Source organism: Mesocricetus auratus, unplaced genomic scaffold (genome assembly GCF_017639785.1).
Source record: "Mesocricetus auratus isolate SY011 unplaced genomic scaffold, BCM_Maur_2.0 Super-Scaffold_4256, whole genome shotgun sequence".
NCBI lineage: Eukaryota > Metazoa > Chordata > Mammalia > Rodentia > Cricetidae > Mesocricetus > Mesocricetus auratus.
The window spans coordinates 134,124,464-134,144,500 of record NW_024429182.1 but is presented as its reverse complement, the minus strand read 5'-3'; the positions used below and the strand labels follow the sequence as shown (position 1 = coordinate 134,144,500).

The following is a 20,037-nucleotide window of genomic DNA, read 5'->3' as shown; positions in this document are numbered from 1 at the left end:
GGGGTAGGAGGTCTCTGAAAGCACACACTATGCCAGTAAGATATCCTATGAATGCTAAATTCATGACAGGTTATGTCCATGCCTGATAATCATGTTTTCAATCATTTTCTCATCCTTCTGGAGGGGCCCTGTCCCATTCATTAATCAGCTCTGTGAATGTGGTCAATACACAAGATGCAATCACTACAGTCACCATTATTTTTCACAGGCAGGAAACCAAAGTTGAGTTCAAACATCAAGAAAAAGTTTGGGGTTCTATGCAAGAAGCAGGGAATTGTTATAGAAAATATATTAGACCTAACTGAGGCTGGTAAGTCAGGACTCACACATTTTTATTGCCTGTTTTATATCATGGAAAGAACATACCAAGAAGCAACCAGACATGTGTTGCCCCTAGAGAAGCATGTAGTATCTCTTGTGGAAATAAATTGGACCTGGTACCTGAATGTGTTCTTATTCATACCTTGCAGATCACTGTCTCCAGGCCGAAGTTGGAAGAATGACCTGAGCCTCCAGGTGGGTAATCTCCAGTGAGAATGAAGAGTGGCTGAGCACAAATGAGACCCTTTCAAAAGCATTGTATTGTGCCCTAAAATTATAATAAAAATAATTGATAAGGAAGCTTTGAGGAGAGATTGAAATTTGGTTTCCAAATTTCTGGGTTTATGATTTAGTCCTGCGATGAGCTTTTCAGTAAGTGACCCAAGTGTTTAAGTAAGGAAACAAGGATTTGGATGGACATAGATGCTGTACTTTTGTGTGAAAAATGCTCAGCAAAGCATCAATAGTCATTAAGAATGTGAGTGTAGATGTTCACCAGTGGCTGGGTCCACCTCACTCCCACTCCTGATAATAACATCTTCCTGTGAGGTCTGTATATCCTTACTCCTTCCATGGGAATAGAGCATCATAATCTGCATTTCTCCTCCAGCCTGAAGAGTACTATGATTTCCTTCATCTATCCTCTTTCCCATTCATTCCAAGGCTTCATTCTGATGATATGTGAACGCCTTTAAAGATGCTTTAATCATTAAGCCTCAATGTATTGTAATTTCTTCATAACTTTGTATAATGAGACCTTCTCTGTTTCACCAGCCAGCTCCCAAATAATGACACAGACTTTATATTAATTACGACACTTTGGCCTGTAGATTAGGCTTGATGCTACTTAGCTCTTATAAAATAAATTAACCCATTTACATTAATCTACATTCACATGGGGTTACCTCTCATCCATCTTGCACCTCCTGTTTCCTCTCCTGTTCCTCTGGCTGACAACCCTGCCCATTCCTCTTCCCTGAGTTCATTCTCTCTCTCTCTCTCTCTCTCTCTCTCTCTCTCTCTCTCTCTCTCTCTCTCTCTCCCTCCCTCTGTCTGTCTTTAAGTCCCACCTAATTGTCCTGCCTATTTATTGTCCATTCATCTCTTTCTAAAAACAATCACAGTGACACATCTTCCCACAATGTGCAAATATCACACAACAGAGTTTCTTATGCAAAAGACAGTAGGAGCAAGCCTAGGGTCTTTCATTACTGTTATTTTCAATATGGTATCAATAAGGAAATGTTATTTATTCTATGCCTTTTGTTCTGTATATTGGTCAGTAACATCAGTTTTGTGGTCAGGGAAGGTCTGCATCGTCACACTTTACTGTGTATGACAGAATGGCTCTATGTCCTGAAGCCAGCTCTAGCACTGCTTAATGAGTGTCTGCATACTTTCTTCCTGGCTTCCTCAGTGTTGAGTGGGTCTCCTAACATAGACTCTAACATCATGCCTTCCTGTCCACACTCTGTTCTATGACAAGTCCTGTGATCCGATTGCCATCTATGTCCCCCAGGAAAGCATAAACTCTACATCCCCAGCATCTTTCCTGATTATCTAGGATGACTCATCCAGAAACAAAGGATTTCTTTTAAATGTCTCTTTGTCATACCCATGACAACTCTGCATGAATGTATTCCTGTACCTGTTCAATAAATGATTACCCTTGCAGTTACATGCATGCCTCTCTGTCCAATAAATGTGAGAATGCCAGCGAGTGGATGAGCAGACTTGCTGGGTCCTGTATCCAAGATCCTTCCTCATGTACCAGAATTGAACCTGAGTTTCAGGTTTTACCACCTCTGCAATAATATCAAGCCTCAATGAGTGCTGCCTAGTCATAGGTTCTCCTGTTTCAGTGACCTTATATTGACCATAGGAAAACAGACATGCTGCACACTTCCCCAATCCACAGAGCCTCTTTTTCAACAGGGCATGGAGCACAAAGGCCTCTGAGGCTATGCCTATACACCATGGATTCAGATGTACACCTTGGAAAAAAGAATGTTTTGGTCACTAGAGGCACAAACGATTAAGAGAAATGGCTGCCTACCTTGCCACAGCATGCTATGACCCCTAGATCAATAGATTCTATTGGCTTCAAGCTCATGGCTTCTGACTTGAGTTATTGGTGTGCTTTGCTAAAATAAAGCAAAACACTATTTAAAAAGACAACCAATTATGCTGCAACCCCCTCATTCCTCCCACCCCACATCCTGATGGCTAGGTTTCCTTGGCCAGCCTGAAATTTCTAGGTCCAAGTCATTCTCTGGTCAGTCTTGTGTTTGCAACTACATCCATGTACTTGCATGCTCAGATTTTCATTTTTAATCTTGACATTTAAGAAACAAAAAGAATCTGTACACAACATGAGCTATGTTTAAAAATACTCAGAAAATTAAATAGCAGTTGAAATCCTCCACTCCGCTAAAGAAATGGCTTGACAATGCCACCATGAGGGATGAGACTACTATCCAGAGAAAGTCAAAGAAAGAGTTTTGGCTGCTCATAGGTCAAGAAGACAGCTTGAGTTCTCCCTGAAACTGAACCTTCAAAACCAAACACTTTGTGGATATGAGTCACAATATAGTAAAAAATTCAAAGTCAAGGAGGAAATTACAAATCTCAACACAGTGCAATTCTTTCTAAGCGAAGATACAGGGAAATTGTTGGCATAGGGGCCTTACTGAAACCAACAAGCATAGAGGACTGGAAGTACTTGCCAAAAAGTGATCTCAGATATGGAGGTACCTCTCAGAGGAACCAAGGCTGAGACAGAGTGATTTTCAGGAGTACTACCCAACCTTACCTAAATACAACAATAGGACAACTTCTTGTGACTTCAGAAGCAGGCACCATCCATGTGAAAGATCAAAGCAGCAGTTGGCATCTTGTGGTTTGCCTGGCGTTTAGATCTAAGAGTCCCCATTTCAACAAGCTGGCCTGATGCACATGGCTGGCCCACAATGCCTTACTGGATATTCATAACCTCATACAAAAGCAACATTAGGCAAGATCATTTGGAGATGGTAAAAGCAAGATCATGTGCCATCTATAAACATGTCTGTCCTAGAGCTAAAGTGAGTGATGACTGCTTCTCTTCTAATTACAGAGTTTGCTTGATGTTTGCTTGATGTTAGGGTTGTCCCAGGATACCTTTATGGAAACTCTCACATTCTAGTTCTCATCTTCCTGAATGTATGAATTTTCATGAGTATGCCCTCTTCAGCCTGCTTGAAATATGGGGCTACCTACTAAGCCTCTCCATTCAGTGTTGTGAATTGAAAAGATGCGTCTCTTACTAAAGCATCTTCTGATTGTTTTAATAAAGAGCTCAATGGTCAATAGATGAGCAGGTGATATTGGCAGGACTTCTGGGGAGAGACAGGAACTTGGAAAGAGTCTGAGGCATGAGTGATTTTCCAGTCAGACACAGAGAGATTCGGTGTACAGAGGGGAAATAGCTAAAGGTCCATGTTGCAGAATCTAGATTCATATAAATGAGTTAATTTAAGTTTTAAGAGCTAATTGGGAAGGATCTAAGCTAAGACCAAGTTTTTGTAACTAATAATAAGCTTCTGTGTCATCTTTTCGGGGGGCTGGCAGTCCAAATAAATTCTAAAAAGTATGAAATGCCTTATTTGGTACACAGGAGGTCATGGATATTCACACAGCCTGAGAAAGCTGAACAAAAAAATGTCTTAACATAGAGGCAGACATGTTTCTTAGTAACCACCATCTCTCAACTAAGTACAGTGCTTATGGTATATAGAGGTGTGGCTCCTTTAAGAAGCCCACACTTAAGAGACTGTGTACTTGAGCAGTCAGAATACAAACAGCTGCCATACAGTGAACACAACAAATTCTCAGAGTTGGGAAGCCAGTGACAAGTGCTATATGCTAGGTTGAGCCATGCCACAAATAGTGTATCTGCTTAAGATTTGCCACACAGAGACATAGAAGTTTGCAGATGAGTAGAAATTCAGGTCTAGACCAAGAAATGCTGTGAACAGGTATAATATGGTTGAACATATGCATAGATGGCAAATAAAGAAAAGAAAATGAGTATAGGCAGTCATAAAAATAGATTAAAATCATAACATAAAATCTTTAAAAAAGAAATAAATTAACATTTGAAAATAAGCCACATGAGGATGGGAAATATCATGAAATAGAATGTCTGAATTCTATATATACTGCCTTATTAACTTTAAATCTTTTAAATGCTAATGATAAAAAAGCAGCAGATGCTGAGAGACATTGGATTATGGAAACTACTAAATTAAACCAACTTATATATTTTAAGGATGTCTTAACTTTAGAATGAAAGTCAGAAAATGTGTTCAATTGAGGGGAAAGTTATGCCTTTGTTTCCACAGGAAATGAAAAGGTAGGGATTCCTTCAAAATTAATACAGATGAGATCTGACCAGGGAAAATTGGCTACAGACATAACAAAAGAAACAAAGAAAAGCTATAAGGCAGGTGACATATATGCTGATCCCTCTACTATGGAAACAGCTCTAAGACTAGATGAGACATGATAAATCTTGTTGGTTATAGAATCCTCATGAGTTATAATTACATGTCATCCTTTCATATAGCATGGATGGAGATTTATATTATAGTTTGGTTATGCAGTCTAAATAGATTATAGAATTGACAGATGCCTTTTACCTGTCCAAACATAGAGCAGTATATCTTTAGCTGATATACACATATCTCACATTCTACACTTCTATTAACACAGACATGTATGTTACTGTTAAAAGTATGTGTGTTTTCAGAATAAAAGGATAAAACATCAATGAAGACAAGTAGCCCAAGTTATCCAGCCTCTCAGAATGCCTCTGTTGCAGTTTCTTCAAAAATCTGCATCTAGAACAATTTCAGAGTGGCTAGCTGAGATGGCCCAGCCTTACAGACTACTCGAGCCCTGCATTTTCCCATCATTCAGAGACTCTCCTAGGATTTGACCATTATTCAGGTTGTTTAAGGGTTCCCTAAAGATGCTGTCACTCCCAGACCACAGGAAGTAATTTTAAGAACACAACACCCATATTCCCAAGAGGTGGAGTGGGTGGTTTTTGGTCATTCAATGAATTGTGTATGCTTATCATTAGGTGGATAATGGGTTGGCTTCAAGCCGTGATTGGTCACTTCAGGGAGGAAAATAAGCAAAGGAAGGTAGATTTAGTGATCTTTCTCTAAAAATCATTAATTTTCGTGAATATAAGCACGTGGTGTATCGGTAGTTTTAAAGAGAAACTACGTGCTTATATTCACGAAAATTAATGATACAACACTGTTTGAGAAACTACGTGCTTAACTTCACGAACACTAATGATACACCACTGTGTGAGATCCTGTGAGCTTAACGTCTTGAAAACTAATGATACAACACCGTGTGAGAAACACCTTGCGTAACATCTTCAAAAATAACGATACAACACTGTGTGAGAAAACACGCGCTTATCTTCTTGAAAACTAACGAAATAACACTGTGTGTCAAACTACCTACATAACTACTTTAAAACTACCGATACAACACTGTGTGAGTAACTATATGCTTATATTCATGAAAAATAATGATACAACACTTTGTGAGAAACTATGTGCTTAACTTCACGAAACCTAATGACACAACACCTTGTGAGAAACAGCGTGCGTGCTATCTTCAAAAGTAACGATACAACACTGTGTGAGAAAATAAGTGTGTCTACTTTTCAAAATTAACGATACAACACTGTGTGAGAAAACACGTGCTTTTCTTCTTGAAAACTAACGATATAACATTGTCTGTCAAACTACCTACAAAGCTTCTTTAAAACTACCGATACACCACTGTGTGAGAAACTACGTGCTTATATTCACGAAAATTAATGATACAACACTGTTTGAGAAACTACGTGCTTAACTTCACGAAAACTAATGATACACCACTGTGTGATCCTATGTGCTTAACGTCTTGAAAACTAACGATACAACACTGTGTGAGAAAACACGTGCTTATCTTCGTTAAAACTGACGATACAACATTGAGTGAGATCGTACATGCTTAACGACTTGAAAACTAACGATACAACACTGTATGAGAAACCATATGCTTCAATTCTTTAAAACTAACCATGCAACACTGTGTGAGAAAAACTTCACAAAAACTAATGATACAACACTGTGTGAGAAACCACATGCTTTTCTAATTGAACACTAATGATATAACACTGTGTGTGAAACTACCTCATACAGTGTTGTATCGTTGTGATACAACACTGTATGAGAAACCACATGCTTAACTTCTTTAAAACTCACCATGCAACACTGTGTGAGAATCTATATGCTTAACCTCACGAAAATTAATGATAAAACACTGAGTGAGAACCCACCTGCTTAACTTCTTTAATACCAACGATACAACACTGTGTGAGATCCTACGTGCTTAACTTCTTGAAAGACAATGATACAACACTGAGTGAGACCACGTGCTTAAGTTCTTTAAAAGTAACCATGTAACATTGTGTGAGAAACTACGTGCATAACTTCTTTAAATCTAAGAATACAACACTGTGTGAGGAACTATGTTCTTAACTTCACGAAATCTAATGATACAGCACTGTTTGAGAAACTACGTGCTTAACTTCATGAAAACTAATGATACAACACCGTGTGAGAAACAGCGTGGGTAACATCTTCAAAACTAACGATACAACACTGTGTGAGAAAACACGTGATTATCTTCTTGAAAACTAATGAAATAACACTGTGTGTCAAACTACCTACATAACTACTTTAAAACTACCGATACAACACTGTGTGAGTAACTACATGCTTAACTTCATTCAAACTAACGATACAACACTCTGTGAGAAAATACCAACTTAACTTCATGAAAACTAATGACACAACACTCTGTGAGAATTTAGGTGCTTAACTTCATGAAAACTAATGATACAACACTCTGTGGGAAACTACGTGCCTAACTTCATGAAAAATAACACTACAACACTGTGTGTGAAACTACTTGCTTAACTTCATTAAAACTAACGATACAACACTGTGAACCTACGTGCTTAACTTCATGAAAACTAATGATACAACAACGTTTGTGAAACTACGTGCTTAACTTCATGAAAACTAATGACACAACACTCTTTGAGAAATTTCGTGCTTAACTTCATGAAAAATAACACTACAACACTGTTTGTGATAATACGTGCTTAACTTCATGAAAACTAATGATACAACACTGTTTGAGAATCTATGTGCTTAACTTCATGAAAACTAATGATACAACACTGTGTGAGAAACTACGTGCCTGACTTCTTGAATAATAATGATACAACACTTTTTGAGAAACTATGTGCTTAACTTCACGAAACCTAATGAGACGACACTGTTTTAGAAACTACGTGCCTAACTTCATAAAAATTAACGATACAACACTGTGTGAGAAACAGCTTGTGTAACATCTTCAAAACTAACGATACAACACTGTGTGAGAAAACACGTGCTTATCTTCTTGAAAACTAACAAATAATACTGTGTGTCAAGCTACCTACAGAACTTCTTTAAAACTACCGATGCAACACTGTGTGAAAAACATTCTTATATTCACGAAAAATAATGATACAACACTTTGTGAGAAACTACGGTCTTAACTTCCTCAAAAATAACAATACTAGACTCTGTGAGAAAACACGTGCTTATCATCTTTAAACTGACGATACAACACTGAATGAGATCCTACGTGCTTAACGACTTGAAAACTAATGAAACAACCCTGTATGAGAAACCACATGCTTTACTTCTTTAAAACTAATCATGCAACACTGTGTGAGAAACTACGTGCTTAACTTCACAAAAACTAATGATACAACACTGTGTGAGAAACCACATGCTTATCTAATTGAACACTAACGATATAACACTGTGTGTGAAACACTGTGTATCACAATGATACAACACTGTATGAGAAACAACATGCTAAACTTCTTTAAAACTCACCATGCAACACTGTGTGAGAATCTATATGCTTAACCTCACGAAAATTAATGATACAACACTGAGTGAGAACCTACCTGCTTAACTTCTTTAACACCAACCATACAACATTGTGTGAGTTCCTACGTACTTAACTTCTTGAAAGACAATGATACAACACTGAGTGAGACCACGTGCTTAAGTTCTTTAAAACTAACCATGCAACATTGTGTGAGAAACTACGTGCATAACTTCTTTAAATCTAAGAATACAACACTGTCTGAGGAACTATGTGCTTAACTTCAGGAAACCTAATGATACCACACTGTTTGAGAAACTACGTGCTTAACTTCATGAAAACTAACGATACACCACTGTGTGAGAAAGCACATGCTTTTCTTCTTGAAAACTAACGCTATAACACTGTGTGTGAAACGACCTCATACAGGGTTGTATCGTTGAATTTCTACACTGTACGAGATCACGATACAACTCTGTATGGGAAACCACATGCTTAACTTCTTTAAAACTCACCATACAACACTGTGTGAGAAACTATGTGCTTAACTTCACGAAACCTAATGGTGCAACACTGTTTGAGAAACTACGTGCCTAACTTCATGAAAACTAACTGTACAATCCTAACCCCTAATCTTAACCCTAACCCTAAAGCTAACACTAAACCTAAACCTAACCCTACCAACAAGCCTAACCCTAACCCTAATAATTAACCTAACTCTAACCCTAACCCTAACACTAAACCTTGCGCTAACCCTAAAGCTAAACCTAACCTATAACCTAACTGTAACCCTAACATTAACCCTAAACTTAACACCTAACACTAACCCAAAACCTAACCCTAAACCTAACCCTAACGCTCACCCTAAACCTAACCCTAAACTTAACCCTAATTCTAACCCTAAACCTAACCCTAACTCGGCCCTAACCGTTACCCTTACACTAACCCTAACAGTAACCCTAAACCTAACCCTAACACTAACACTAACCCTAATCCTACCCTAACCACTAACCCTAACCCTAATGATTAACCTAAACCGAACAATGACCCTAACTCTAACCATAACACTAAGGCTAACCCTTACGATAAGCCCTAAATCTAACCATAAAGAATAACCTAAACCTAACAATAACCCTAAACTTAACCCTAAAGTTAACACTAAAGCTAACCCTAACCCTAAATATTAACGCTTAAATCTTACCCTAATCCTAACCCTAGCGCTAACCCTAACCCTTTCCCTAAACCTAACACTAATCCTAAACCTAACCCTAAGGCTAACACTAACCCTAATCCTACCCTAACCCTAACCTTAATCACTGACTCTAACCCTAATGATTAACCTAAACCTAACAATGACCCTAACCCTAACCCTAACCCTAAGCCTAACCCTAACCCTAACCCTAACGATTAACCTAACACTAACCCTAAACCTAACCCGAAAGCGAAAAATAGCCGTAATCCTACCCTAACACTAAGCCTAAGCCCTGACACTAACCCTAACGATTAATCTAAACCTGACAATGACCCTAACCCTAACCCTAAAACTAACCCTAAACCTAACGATTAACCTAACCCTAACACTAAACCTAACCCTACCCTAACACTCATGCTAAAACTAATCCTAACACTAACCCTAACCCTAAAGAATAACCTAAACCTAACAATAACCCTAAACCTAACCCTAAACCTAACCCTAAATCTAACCCTAAAGATTAACCCTAACCCTTATCGTAAACCTAACCCAAACCCTAACCATAACCCTAACTCTACCCTAATCCTAATCTTAACCCTAACCCTAATGCTAACCCTAAACCTAACACTAACCCCTAATCCTAAACCTAACGACTAACCTAAACCTAACAATTGCCCTATCCCTAACCCTAAACCTAACAATAAACCTAACCCTAACCCTAATCCTAAACCTAACCCAAATCCTAACCCTAAAGCTAACCCTAAAGCTAACCCTAATCCTAACCCTAACCCTACCCTAACCCTAATCCTAACCTTCAGCCTAACCCTAACGCTAACCCTAACCCTAACACTAACCCCTAACCCTAAACCTAAGGATTAACCTAAACCTAACAATAGCCCTAAACCTAACCCTAAACCTAACAATAACCCTAGCCCTAACCCTAATCCTAAACCTAACCCTAACTCTAAACCTATCGATTAACCTATATCTAACAATAACCCTAAACATAACCCTAACCCTAAAACTAACCCTAAACCTAATACTAACCCTAACCCCTTACCGTAAACCTAACGATTAACCTAAACCTAACAATAACCCTAACCCTAACCCTAAACTTAATGCTAACCATAAGGCTAACCCTAACCCGAACCCTAATGCTAAAACCTAAAAATAACGCTAACCCTAATCCTAACCCATTCCTAAACCTAACCCGACCCCTAACCGTAAAGGTAACCCTAACCCTAACCCTAACCATAACACTAAAGATTAACCTAAACCTAACAATGACCCTAACCCTAACCCTAAGCATAAGCCAAACACTAACCCTATCCCTAACGCTAATCCTAACCCTAAACATAACCCTAACTTAACCCTAACGCTAAACTTATCCCACACAATTGATTTACCCTAACCCTAAGCATAACCCTAACCCTAACCCTAACCCTAACTCAAAACCTAACCCTAACCCTAACCCTAATCCTAACTCAAACCCTAAAGTTTAAAGTAACCAAAACTCTAACCCTAACCCTAACCCTAACGATTAACCTAAGCCTAACTCTTACCCTAACCCTAACCCTAACGATTAACCTAACCCTAACCCTAACTCAAACCCTAACCCTAACGCTAACCCTAACCCAAAGGCAAACCCTAACCCTAACACAAATCCGTAAGCCTAAACCTAACTATTAACATAAACCTAACAATAATTCTAACCCTAACCCTAAACCTAACCACTAACCTACCCCTACCCCTAACCTGATACCCTAACCCTAACAATTAACCCCACCCTAATAATAACCCTAACCCTGACCCTCATGCTAATCCTAACTCTAAACCTAACCCTAACCCTAATGCTAAAACCTAACAATAACCCTAACACTAACCCTAACGCTAACGATTAACCGAATCCTAAACCTAACCCTAACCCTAACACTAGCACTAAACCTAACGATTAACATAAACCTAACAATGACCCTAACCCTAACACTAACACTAACCCTAACCATAACCATAACCATAACGCTAATCCTAACCATAACCCTAATCCTAAACCTAACCCTAAGGATTAAACTTACCCTATCCCTAAACCAAACCCGAAACCTAACACTAATGCTATCCCCAACCCTAAACCTAACCCTAACGCAAACCTTAACACTAACCCCTAACCCTAACCCTAAAGAATAACCAAAACTTAACAATAAACCTAAACTTAAGCCTAACCCTAAACCTAACCTAAACCTAACCGTAAATAATAACCCTAAATCTTACCCTAACCCTGTCCCTTGCGCTAACCCTAAACCTAACCCTTACTCAGCCCTAACCCTAACACTTACCCTAATCCTAAAACTAACTCTAAACCTAACCATAACCCTAACCCTAAACCTAACGATTTACCTAAACCTAACGATTTACCTAAACCTAACAATGACCCTAACCCTAACCCTAACGCTAACCCTAACCCAACCCTAAACCTAAGGCAACCCTAACCCTAACCCTAACAATAACCTAACGATTAACCTAACCCTAACCCTAAACCTAACCCTAAACCTAACACAAATGCTAACACTAATTGTAACACTAACCCTAAATCTAAAGAATAACATAAACCTAAAAATAAACTTAAACCTAACCCGAACCCTAACCCTAACCCTAAAGATTAACCCTAATCCTTACCCTAAACCTAACCCTAATGCTAACCCAAACCCTAAACATACTCTAACACTAACCCTACTCCTAACCCTAAACCTAACCGAAAAGCTAACCCTAACCCTAACCCTAACCCTACCCTAATGATTAAACTAAACCTAACACTAAACTTAACCCTAAGGCTAACCCAAACCCTAACGTTAACCCAAACCCTATCCCTAACCCTAACCTTAAACCCTAACCCTAACGATTAACCTAAACCTAAAAATAACCCTAACACTAACCCTAACCATAACCCTAACCCTAAAGATTAACCTAACCCTAACTCTAAATCTAACCCTAACCCTAAACATAACGATTACCCTAACCCTAACCCTATCCCTAACCCTAACGATAATCCTAACACTAACACTAACCCTAACCCTATCGATTAACCTAAACGTAAAAATAACCCTAAACCTAACCCTAAACCTAAAACTAACCCGTTACCTGAAAACTAACGATTAACCTAAAGCTAACAAAAACCCTAACGCTAACCCTAAACTTAATGCTAAACCTAAGGCTAACCCTAACCCTAACCATAACCATAACACAAACACTAACCCTAACCCTAAAGAATAACCTCAACCTAACAATGACACTAAACCTCACCCTAACCCTATCCCTAACCATAACCCTAATGCTAACCCTAACCCTAATCCTATCCCTAACCCTAACCATTAACCTAACCCTAACCCTAAACCTAACCATAAACCTCACACTAATGATATCCCTAACCCTAACCCTAAGGCTAACCCTAACCTTAACACCTAACCCTAACCCTAAAGAATAAACTAAACCTAACAATAACTCTAAACTTAACCCTAAACCAACCCTAAACCTAACCCTAACCCTAAATATTAACCCTAAATCTTACCCTAACCCTAACCCTAGCGCTAACCATAAACCTAATCCTTACTCTAACCCTAACACTATCCCTAAACCTAACCCTAACGCTACACTAACCCTAATGCTACAGTAACCCTAAACCTACACTAAGCCTAAACCTAACCCCTAACACTACCCTAACTCTAACCCTAAAGATTAACCCTAACCCTTACCCTAAACCTAATCCTAACGCTTACTCTAACCCTAACTATAATGCAAACCCCAACTTTAACACTAACCCCCACCCCTAAACCTTACTATTAACCTAAATGCAACAGTAACCCTAACCATAACCCTAAAGCTAACCCAAACCCTAACCTTAACCCTAACCCTAAAACCTAACCCTAACCCTGACGATTAACCTAAACCTACAATAACCCTAACACTAACCCTAACTCTAATCCTAACACTAACCCTTACACTAACCTAAAAGCTAAACCTAACCCTAACCCTAGCCCTAAACCTACACTATCGATTAACCTAAACCTAACACTAAGCTTATCCCTAAGCCTAACCCTAACACTAATGCTAACCCAAACCCTCACCCTAAACATAACACCTAACTTAACCCTAATGATTAACCTAAACCTAATAATAACCATAAACCTAACACTAAACCTAACCCAAACCCTATCCCTAACGATTAACCTAAAGCAAACCCTAACCATAACCCTAACCCTAACACTAACCCTAACCCTAACCGAAACCCTAACCTATAACCCTAACCCTAAACCTAACCTTAACCATAACCCTAACCCCTTACCCTAAGCCTAACGACTAACCTAAACTTAACATTAACCCTAACCCTAACACTAACCCTAATGCTAACCCTAAAGCTAACCCTAACACTAACCCTAACGCTAACACTAACAATATCCCTAACCCTAACCATAACCCTTACAATTAACCTAACCCTAACCCGAATCCTAACCCATAACCTTACACTACACCTGACGATTAACCTAAGCCTAACAATGACACTAATCCTAACACTAACCATAACCCTAATGCTAACCCTAACGCTAACCCTAATCCTAACCCTAACCAAAGGATTAACTTAATCCTAACCAGAAACCTAACACTAATACTATCACTAACCCTAACCCTAATGCTAACACTAACCTTAACCCTAAAGAGTAACCTAAACCTAACCATAACCATAATTTAACCCTAACCCTAAACCTAACCCTAACCCTAAAGATTAACCCTAAATCTTACCCTAACCCTAACCCAAGTGCTAACCATAAAGTTAAGCATAACCTAACCCTAACCCTAACACTTACCCTAACCCTTACACTAACCATAAACCTAACCCTAACCCTAACCCTAAACCTAACCCTAAACCTTATGATTAAACTAAACCTAACAATAACCATACCCTAACCCTAACCATAACACTAACCCAAAACATACCGCTAACCCTAACCATAACCATAACCTAACCCCTATCACTAACCCTAACGATTAAACCTAACTTAACAATAAACCTAACCCTAACCCTAACGATTAACCTAATCCTAAGCCTAACCCTAACCTTGACACTAACCCTAACCCTATCCCTAAACCTAATACTAACCCTAACCTTAAAACTAATGCCTAACCTTAACCCTAAGGATTAACCTAAAACCTAACAATAACCCTAAACCTAACCCTAACCCTAACCCTACTGCTAACCCTATCCATAAACCTAACTGTAACGCTAACTCTAAACTTAATGCTAACTTTAACCCTAACGCTAACCCTAACCCTAAACCTAACCTTACCCCTAAAGCTAACACTAACACTAACACTAAACTAACGCCTAACCCTAACCCTAGCGAATAACCTAAACCTAACAATAATCGAAACCCAAACCTAAACCTAACCTTAACCCTAACCCTAACACTAACGTTAACCCTAACCCTAACCCAAACCCTTAGCCTAACCCTTACCCTATTCCTAACACTAACCCTAACCGTAACACTAACACTACCACTAAACCTAACCCTACCCTAACCCTAACCCAAACCCTAACCCTAACCATAACCCTAACGATTAACCTTGCCTTAAATTTAACCCTAAACCTAACCCTAATCCTAACCCTAATCCTAACACTAACCCTAACCCTAACACTAATGCCTAACCCTAACACTAACCCTAACAATTAACCTAAACCTAACAATAACACTAACCCTAACGCTAACCCTGACACTAATCCCAACGATAAACCTAAACCTAACCCTAACACTAACAGTAATGCTAACCCTAAACCTACGCCTAACCATAACCCTAAACCTAAACCTAACACTAAATCTAACCCAAACACTACCCCTAACACCTAATCCTAACCCTAAAGATAAACCTAAACCTAACAATAACCTTAACCTTAAACCTAACCCTAACCCTATCCTTATGCTAACCCTAACCCGAAAACTAACACAAATGCTAACGCTAACCCTATCCCTAACTCTACGCCTAAACCTATCCCTAACGCTAACCCTAAATCTAATGCTAACCCTAACCCTAATCCTAACGCTAACCCTAAACCTATCCCTAACCCTAATCTAAACCAAACCGTCAATCTAACCCTAACCATAACCCTAAGCTAACCCTAACCCTAAACCTAACGATTAACCTAAATGTAACTATAACCCTAACCCTAACCCTATTGCTAATCATAACCCTATCCCTACCCCTAACCCTAAACCTAATGCTAACCCTAAACCTAAACGTAACCCAACCCTAACCTATTGCTAACCCTAACCATAACCCTAACCATAATCATAACCATAACCCTAACCGTAATACTAATCCTAACCCTAACCCTAACCCTAACGCTAAACCTAACCCTAATGCTAACGATTATCCTAACCCTAACCCTAAACCTAATCCTAACCTTAGCTAACCCTAACCAGACACTAACTCTAAACCTAACCGTAACCCTAACACTAACCCTAAACCTAATGCTCACCCTAACCCTAACCCTAACCCCAACGCTAACCCTAACACTAAACCTAATCCAAAAACTAACCCTAACCCTAACCCCTAAAATAAACCTAACTCTAACCCTAACCCCTAATCTTAAACCTAACGATTAACCTAAACCTAACAATAAACCTAACCCTAACCCTAATCGTATTGCTACCCCAATCCTAAACCTACCCTAAACCTAAACCTAATCCTAACCCTAACCCTAAACCTAACACTAACTCTAACCCTAACCCTAATGCTAATGTTAAGCCTAACCCTAACCCTAACCCTAATGCTAACCCTAACCCTAAACCTAAACCTAAACCTAACCCTAACCGTAACCCTAACCCTAACGACTAACCCTAACCCTAAGGATTAACCTAAACGTAACAATAACCCTAAACCTAAACCCTAACAATAACCCTAGCCCTAAACCCTAAACCTAACCTTAAACCTAACCCCAACGATAACCCTAAACCTAACCCTAACCATAAACCTAATCCTCACCCTAACGCTAACCCTAACCCTAACCCTAACCTTAATCCTAATCCTAACCCTAACCCTAAACCTAAACCTAAACCTAACCCTAACCATAACCCTAACGACTAACCCTAACACTAAGGATTAACCTAAACATAACAATAACCCTAAACCGACTGATCAATACCCCCTGAATTGGGGTGTCAATGAGGAGGCCTAGGGAACCTATTGAGCCTTGGGCAGCAGAACAGTACCCATCCCAAGTATACACACGGACTTTGGACTCCCATAGAACAATGTGAGGTGCACTCTCACCCTGAACTCTTGGGGAAGGGTCTAGGCCCTGCGCTATATGAAATGACAGACTATGGACACCCCCATGGAGGGCCTCACCCTCCCTGGGGGAATGAGGGGATAACGGGGGGGGTTGAGGGGATGGCACGGGAGGAGGGGAGGGAATGGCAGCGGGACCTGGAACTGACTTGAGAAGCAACCTCGTTTCTTATCTAAATTTAAACAAAGTTATTTGAATGCATGTTAAACATTAATGTAATTTTTGAAAGGTTATATATGATTTTTTTTAATTTTATTTTCCAGTTTAAATTTAGATAAGAATCAAGGTTGCTTCACAAGTCAGTTCCAGGTCCCTCTCCCATTCCCTCCCTTCCTCCCGTGCCCTCCCCTTCCCCCCCCGTTATCCTCTCATTTCTCCAGGGAGGGTGAGGCCATCCATGGGGGTGTCCATAGTGTGTCATTTCATATAGGGCAGGGCCTAGACCCTTTCCCAAGAGTTCTGGGTGAGAGTGCACCTCACATTGTTCTATTGGAGTCCAAAGTCCGTGTGTATACTTGGGATGGGTACTGATCTGCTGCCCAAGGCTCAATAGGTTCCCTAGGCCTCTTCACTGACACCCAGATTCAGGGGGTCTTGATCAGTCCCATGCTGGCTTCCCAGGCTAATGCCTGGGATTCAAGAGTTAACCTTTGTCTGGTCAGCTGTTTCTGGGGGTTAAACCAGCCCTGTCTTAATGCCTTTGATCATCAGTCCTCCCTCTCTGTTACTGGGTTTCTTGAGTTCAGCTCAGTACTTAACCAAGGGAGTCTGCCTCTTCTTCGATCAGCCACTAAATAAAGTTTCTGTTTCCCAGACTCTCTGGCCATAGGATTGTAGGCTGGCACTCCCCAGATCTATGTCTAAAATCCATATATGAGAGAGTACATGCCATGTTTCTCTTTTGTGACTGGGTTACCTCACTCAGGATGGTTTCTTCTAGTGTCATCCATTTGCCTGCGAATCTCATGATTCCATTATATTTTTCTGCTGAATAGTACTCCATTGTGTAGATGTACCACAATTTCTCTATCCACTCTTCAGGTGAGGGACATCTAGGTTGCTTCCACGTTCTGGCAATTACAAATAAAGCTGCTATGAACATAGTGGAACAGACCTCTTTGTTGTATGAATGGGCATCTTTTGGATATATGCCTAAGAGTAGAGTTGCTGGGTCTTGTGGTAGGTTTATTCCCATTTTTCTGAGGAATCTCCACACTGATTTCCAAAGTGGCTGAACCAGTTGGCACTCCCACCAGCAATGGAGGAGTGTCCCCCTTTCACCACATCCTCTCCAGCATAAATTGTCATTGGTGTTTTTGATTTTAGCCATTCTGACAGGGGTGAGATGGTATCTGAGAGTTGTTTTGATTTGCATTTCCCGGATGGCTAAGGATGTTGAGCACTTTCTCAAGTGCCTCTCACCCATTTTAGACTACTCTATTGAAAACTCTCTATTTAGTTCTGCAGCCCACTTTTTTATAGGGTCCTTTGGTGTTTTGGAGACTTGCTTCTTGAGTTCTTTTGTAAATTTTGGAGATCAACCCTCTGTCAGATGTGGGATTAGTGAATATTTTTTCCCATTCTGTGGGCTGCCTTTTTGTCTTGCTGACTGTGTCCTTTGCCTTACAGAAGCTTCTCAGTATCAGTAGGTCCCATTTATTAATTGTTGATCTTACTGCCTGTGCTACTGGTGTTATGTTCAGGAAGCTGCTCCTGTACCAATTCGTTCAAGGGTACCACCTACTTTCTCTTCTAAGAGGTTCAGTGTGGCTGGATTTATGTTGAGGTCTTTGATCCATTTGGACTTAAGTTTTGTGCATGGCGATAGACACGGATCGATCTGCATTCTTCTACATGCCAGTCTCCAATTATGCCAGCACCATTTGTTGAAGATGCTTTCTTTATTCCATTGTATATTTTTAGCTTCTTTGTCAAAGATCAGATGTTCGTACGTGTGTGGGTTAATACCCGGGTTTTCAATTCGATTCCATTGGTCTACCTGTCTATTTTTGTGCCAATACCAAGCTGTTTTCAGGACTATAGCTCTATAATAGAGCTTGAGGTCAGGGATGGTGATGCCTCCGGACGTTGCCTTCTTGAACAGGGTTGTTTTGGCTATCCTGGGTCTTTTGTTTTTCCATACAAAATTGATTATTGTTCTTTCAAGGTCTGTGAAGAATTGTGCTGGGATTTAATGGGGATGGCATTGAATCTGCTTTTGCTTTTGGCAGGATTGCCATTTTTACTACATTGATCCTACCTATCCAAGAGCATGGGAGATCTTTCCATTTTCTGAGGGCTTCTTTAATTTCTTTCTCTAATGATTCAAAGTTCTTACGATACAGGTCTTTCACTTGTTTGGTTAGCGTTACCCCAAGGTATTTTATGTTGTTTGTGGCAATTGTAAAGGGTGATGTTTCTCTGATTTCTCTTTCAGCCCTTTTATCATCTGTATATAGTAGGGCTACTGATTTTCTTGAGTTGATCTTGTAGCCTGCCACTTTGCTGAAGGTGTTAATCAGCTGTAAGAGTTCCCTGGTAGAGTTCTTTGGGTCATTGATGTAAACTATCATATCGTCTGCAAACAGTGAAAGTTTGACCTCTTCCTTCCCAATTTGTATCCCCTTGATCCCCCGTTGTTGTCGTATGGCAATAGCTAGGACTTCAAGTACCATGTTGAAAAGGTATGGAGAGAGTGGACAGCCTTGTTTTGTGCCTGATTTTAGAGGAATTGCGTTGAGTTTCTGTCCATTTAGTTTGATGTTGGCTGTTGGTTTACTGTATATAGCTTTTATTATGTTTAAGTTTGTCCCTGTTATCCCAGATCTCTCCAAGACCTTTATCATGAAGGGGTGCTGGATTTTGTCAAAGGCTTTTACAGCATCTACTGAGATGATCATGTGATTTTTGTTTTTCAGCTTGTTTATATGGTGGATTACGTTGATGGATTTTCGTATGTTGAACCATCCCTGCATTCCTGGGATGAAACCTACTTGATCGTGGTGAATGATTGTTTTGATGTGTTCTTGGATCCGATTTGCCAGTATTTTATTGAGTATTTTTGCATCAATGTTCATGAGGGATATTGGTCTGAAGTTCTCTTTCTTAGTTGTATCTTTCTGTGGCTTGGGGATCAAGGTTATTGAAGCCTCATAGAAAGAGTTTGGCAAAGACCCTTCTGCTTCTA

General features: G+C 39.7%; 1 pseudogene; it reads left to right on the top strand.

Moving 5' to 3' along the window:
• LOC121134186 overlaps positions 1–20,037 on the top strand; it is a 45,666-nt pseudogene that overhangs the window by 2,267 nt on the left and 23,362 nt on the right.